The sequence below is a fragment of the Chelonia mydas genome, chromosome 10 (assembly GCF_015237465.2).
Source record: "Chelonia mydas isolate rCheMyd1 chromosome 10, rCheMyd1.pri.v2, whole genome shotgun sequence".
Taxonomy (NCBI): domain Eukaryota; kingdom Metazoa; phylum Chordata; order Testudines; family Cheloniidae; genus Chelonia; species Chelonia mydas.
In genome coordinates this window covers 8,729,467-8,735,816 of record NC_051250.2, presented here as the reverse complement: position 1 = coordinate 8,735,816, position 6,350 = coordinate 8,729,467, and positions in this window count along the sequence as shown.

The window sequence follows — 6,350 nt, the reverse complement described above, 5'->3', positions numbered from 1 at the left end:
ATTTGTCTACCTTCAAAGTCCAACCATTGCACCATGTTATACCTTTCCCAGCTAGACTGAAGAGCCCATTAGTAAATATTTGTTCCCCATGTAGATACTTATAGACTGTGATCAAGTCACCCCTTAATCTTCTCTTTGTTAAGCTAAATAGATTGAGTTCCTTGAGTCTATCACTATAAAACATGTTTTCTAATCCATTAATCATTCCCATGGCTCTTCTCTTTATCAACACCCTTCTTGAATTGTGGGCACTAGAACTGGACACAGTATTCCAGCAGCAGTCGCACCAGTGCTAAATACTCTCTATTCCAGCTTCAGATTCCCTTGTTTATGCATCCAAGGATTACATTAGCCCTTTTGATCACAGCATCACAGTGGGAGGACATGTTCAGCTGATTATCCACCCCCCCAGATCTTTTTCAGAATCACTGCTTCCCAGGATAGAGTCCCCCAGCCTGTAAGTATGGCCTACATTCTTTGTCCCTAGACATGTACAGTTAGCCCAATTGAAACATGTACTGTTGGCTTGCACCCAGCTTACCAAGCGATCCAGATCACTCTGTATCAGTGACCTCTCCTCTGCCTTATTTACCACTCCCCCAATTTTTGTGACATCTGCAAACTATATCACTGACAGTTTTGTGTTTTCTTCCAGGTCACTGATAAAGAATTTAAATAGCATAGGTTCAGGAATCAGTCCCTGCAGGAACCCACTAGAAACACACCTGCTGGACGATGATTTCCCATTTACAATTACATTTTGAGACCTATCAGTTAGTCAGCTTTTAATCCATTTACTGTGTGCCTTGTTAATTTTATACTGTTCTAGTTTTTTAATCAAAATGTCATGTGGTACCAAGTCAAACGCCTTTCAGAAGTCTAAGTATATTACATTAACTCTATTACCTTTATCAGCCAAAGATGTAATCTCATAAAAAAAAAAAGAAATCAAGTTAGTTTGACAGGATCTATTTTGCATAAACCCATGTTGATTGGCATTAATTATTTTATCCTCTTTTATCACTTTATTAATCAAGTCGTGCATCAGCCACTCCATTATCTTGCCTGGAATCTATGTCAGACTGACAGGCCTATAATTATCCAGGTCATCCTGTTTACCCTTTTTAAATATTGACACAACAGGAGCTTTCTTCGAGTCTTTCCCAGTGTCCCAAGACTTACTGGAAAACCAACAGCAATGGTCCAGCAAGTCCCGCAGCCAACTCTTTTAAAACTCTTTGATGCAAGTTATCCAGACCTGCTGATTTAAACATGTCTAAACTTAGCAGCTACTGTTTAACATCCTCCCAAGATGATAGTGAAATGGAACAAGCATTACCCTACGATATGACTATATTATCTGCTTTTTTCCCAAACACAGAATAGAAATATTTACTGAACACGTCTGCCTTTTCGGGAACTATTATTGATAATTCTACCATTTCCATCTAGTAATGGATCACTACCATTGTTGGGATTATTTTTGTTCTTTTGTCCTGACTCCCAGCCTGTGTGCAGGCCACTACATCACACAACCTCCCAAGTGGGGTCTGTCTGAGTTTCAAGGTGCTTATAGAGGCCAGGCAATTCTAATGTTTGGAAAATTCCTGCCACTGTTGTACAATCATCCCATCTCACCCTATATATATACACACACACACTGTATCTAAAGTACAGTATGCCAGCACACAGAGAGCTGACTCAAGTTGCCATAGCGATGATCAAACACTAATGCTCTGAGGCTCATCCTCGAAATGTTTCATTTAGCTCCTGACTCCACAAAACCAGCCCAAGAGCGGACAGACTTGCCTTGGGGTCCTGGCTGCTTATTGCTACCCAAGACCAGCCTCCCTTCTGACCACTGCCAGCCTGGCCAGGGCCTCTCCCCCAGCCACCAACTGCCCCACCACTATTGCTGACTCCCACCATTACCACTGGCCTCTTCTTCTCCCACTCACACTGCCAGTGTCCACCTCCATCGCCACCCACAGACATAAAGCCAGTGATGGCTTCCTCCTCCAACACCCTCTTCTGCCTCCATTCCCTCATCCACCCCGAGACACCTCCCGCCCTGCCCCACAATGCCCGGGGAGAGCTCTGGCCCACCCTTCACCTCAGGGCGGTGGGCATTACTCACTTCCCCAACTTTGTCCAAACTGACAGAGTAGCAGTGATGCACGGCTGAAGGTTCGATCACCATGGCAACCCGAGGCAGCCGTCTCTAGGAGACCAGCTTTTTGCCTTTCATGCCGTTTGGTGATGCAACACTCTAAAGACGCAAGAAGAGCAACAAAAAACAAAAGGAGAGAGAAACTTTTGGTCGTGCTCTGAAGCTGCCGTCAAACCGTCTCCTATTCCTACAATAGTCCCAACCAAGTGGGAGCCAAGCCAACCACACAGAGAGTTCGAAACCCCTAAGCACAGTCACTTGCTCCCAGAAGTGTTTGGATGAGGCCTGCGAACCTAAACCACCACGGCAGGACGGACAGCTTTGGATTGATGGTAAACTGAGTCCCAACACAATCATGTCACCAAATGCTAACTGTCATTTGTAAAAACCCACCAACTCAACCAGGTGATCCAACTGGGTTGGTGGTTTCAGAGGGTGAGGTTCCGTTCTGATGAATTTCTCATTCTGAAAAAGGTTTGGGGGGAGGGGGAATGTTCTGAAATGGTGGACAGGTCCCGTTTCGACACGTTCGCAACGAAAAATTCCCTTTTTGGTTCGGTTGAAACAACTTTTCAGCTAGAAATTTAAGCCAGTGATAGTTTAATTATTTTTGAATTAAAAAGCTTGACATCAAAACAAAACATCTCAAAATTCCAAAATGAAACATTTCATTTGACCCGAACTGAATTTTTATTTCTTTACTTTGTATTCCCAGTTGGCAATTTTATTTTATTTTATTTTATTTTTGAGATTTCGACTCTTTGGCCTGATTCGGGACAGGAAAATTCTTCTCAAAAGTTTTCCCAAGATGAGAAAACTATTTCCCACCCTGCTGCAGCCAGGGAGGGTGTTTGTGGAGCTTGTCCTGCCAGTGCCCTGCTGTGTAGAGGACGAGGCCTGCGTCTCCAGGACCATCAAAAAGAAAAGGAGTACTTGTGACACCTTAGAGACTAACCAATTTATTTAAGCATAAGCTTTTGTGAGCTACAGCTCACTTCATCGGATGCATACTGTGGAAAGTACAGAAGATCTTTTTATACACACAAAGCATGAAAAAATGGGTGTTTACCACTACAAAAGGTTTTCTCTCTCCCCACCCCACTTTCCTGCTGGTAATAGCTTATCTAAAGTGATCGCTCTCCTTACAATGTGTATGATAATCAAGTTGGGCCATTTCCAGCACAAATCCAGGTTTTCTCTCCCCACCCCCCCCAAACCCATCAAAGTCACCCTTTCTCCCAGCACCACTTTCACTAGTCCTTGCCTGCATATGCCTGGCTAGTGGAGCTCTTCTCCACTTGCTGACCCAGTGCAATAGGGTGACAGAGACCTGGGGACCTGGCACCGCTTTGCTTTTCAGCGAGACGGCCGCTGTCAGCAGGCGGCTCGGACCTGCCAGTTCCAATTTAAAACACTCCCTGCTCAATTACAAAGACAATTTGCAGTTTGCACGTGGGCGAGACGCTGTCCTCACTATGGGGGCACCCGGCAGGCTGCGCTGGGGAGGTGGAGGGATGCTTTTCACAGAGCCCGCAGGACCGAACGGATCACAGCCCAGGGATATGTGTTCAGGGAGGGGACTGGGCCCAGTAAAACACAGGAACAGCCCTGCACTGGCTGGGGCATGGACTACATACAGAGCCATCCCGAGGGTACAGCAAATCGGGGCGACTGCTCCAGGCCCCGTGCTTTGGGGGGCCCCGCGGGCTGGCGTGATGGGCCGGTGCCGTCAGTCCTGGAAGTGATGGATCGGTCCCAGAAGTGACAGATTCGTCACTTCCGCCCCGGGCCCCGCACCCTCCTAGGGACAGCCCTGACTACATACCCTGGGTGGGATTTCTCCTTGTCTAACTTCTCTGGCCCATTTGAAGGAACACCTCTTCCCCTTACTGTGAGCTCTCTGAGGCTGATTCCACTCATCCCAGAGTGATATTGATTCTTCGACAGAGGAATTGATTTCCACTCCATCAGTCTAGCAACTTATGATACCGAAATATACTGTAAGGGCAGAGCCTGAGTTCCAGAAGGGGCAGTAATCTCCTCTGGTTACCCTATTTTCCCTATCTTAGGATGTATGGATGAGAGTTGCTCTATAACACAGAATATGGGCAAAGCCCAGGACCGTGTGAGAAGGATAACCTAGTGGTTAGAGCACGGGGGGGGGGGGGCGCAGCTGGGTTCTATTCCGCTCTACTGGTGACTTTGGGCAAGTTGCTTCCCTGCTCCGTGCCTCAGTTTCCCCCGCAGAGATAACAGTACTGACCCACCTCGTGGAGTGCTGCGGGTTAACCTATTTGTGTTGGCACAGTGCTGTGGGCAGAGGGCATTAACTAAAGGCAGGCTGTCCTTGGGAAAGGCCGCTGGGGTTAGCACAGCAGCTCTTTCTGAAGAGCCCCCCCCACACGTTTGCCATGTGAATTTTTAACATGAAGAAATGGCGGGGCCTGAGGAGCAGCGGCCCGGGAATTCCAGTCCCCGGCCCTGCTGCTGCTGCCGTTGCTCCGTGTGAGTTTGTGCACATACTTGTGGGCCGAGGTAAAATGTTTACAGCAGCCCTACAGATGCCACGCGGCTGGTAAGGTGGTGTCAGGGCATTTGGCGATGGGCAGGGCACAAACAGGCAGGGATTCTCCTACAGCGCTCCCCTGCTTCTTCTCGCTGGGATGCTGCTCCCCCAGCTGTGCACTATAGAGGCTGGTCGTGGAACTGCGGGAGGGATAATCCACTCAACTCCAGCAGATAAACATGGGTTTCTCCTCTGGAGAGCCTTTAAATGCTGCAGCCACGCTAAGCAAAACGGGGGCAGCTTGCTCCTGCTCTCCATGCCTGGCACGCTTGGGAAAATGTTTGGCATTGTAGGTTTTAGCTGTGGCTTCTGCTGAGGGATGTGTGGAGCACACAGGTGATCTCCCAGCCGTCGCCTGGGTGTTGGGATCTCTAGCAGGGAGCTACATGGGGTGGCCCCCTAGGCCTAGCTATAGTTCCCTGCACTGCCGGGTGGAAGATCCCTGCTTAAGTCACAGTCTAGTTTCTTGCTCCATGGGCTAGGAGCGTTAGGAAGTCCGTATGCTTCAAATCCAGGCAAGAAGGGAGGGCTTAGCCGGGACTCTCAATAGCAACTCCTCTCACCAAATAAAGAGCAGCGTTAGACTCTGCAGCTCCTCTTGGGCTGAGTGGAGGCAGAGGAAGGAATGAGGAGAGTTGTCAACACTCCATAAGAAAAGCAAAAGACGGGTGGGTATGCACATACTGCCCATTTCATGCCCTGTCTCTGAACTGCAGTGTAGATGTTGCATGCATTTTCCCCCCCTCTCGCCTGCAAGTGCTATTGACCAGCTATTGTTTGCATTGTACCTGTACCGTGCAGTTCCATAAGCTGCATGCTTAGTTTCTTCCCTCTCTATATATTTAATCTATGCTGTGCATACGCACAGGCTGCTGTGATTGCTGCAGGCTTGCCATTCTGTACTGTCAATCCCTGAGCTTGGGGGAGGATGCCTGTTCTTTGCTTATCAGGCTCCTCTGGGTCCTTTTCAGCGGTAGCTGAACAAAAAATGCTAGTGTTCCCACCTCATAATCTACGTGAGTCAAAATTAAACATTTTCACTCATAAAAATTGTAGCTGTGTGAGTCTGTGCAATTCCCCTGTGCCTACGAACCACAGTGCTAGGCCCACACGGCGACTCTCCAGAGAGAAGGGCTTGTGTGGAGCATACGGGAACACCGATTGCATCCTGTCTTCCCGGCCAGCCGAAGTAGAACTGCAATTGCCCAGGCTTTAAAACTCTCACTAGATGGCACCTCATAACAAAGTAACTGCCAGGGGGCTGTCATGTTCCTCCGGCCATATGGGACTTCATACCCCTCAGCTATTCTGTACACGTAGGCCACAAGCCGGGGGAGAACTCAGAACTGCCTTTTCCAAACACATAGGCTGCGATCACTTGAACTAAAGGGGAATCTCCTGTAGCAGTTCTAGTATTAGGGCTTATAATCTGTATAGGCTGGATGGCAACATGATCTCACACGTACAGGCACCTGACCCAGTCTGATGTTCCACCTAGCAGAGGGCAGGGGTGATGCATGCACACCAGCCAGTAGGTTACAGTGCACGGGAGAGGTTAAAAACAGACTCCATGAACACGCGCTGAGGGGAGACACATACCCAAAGAGAGCAAAT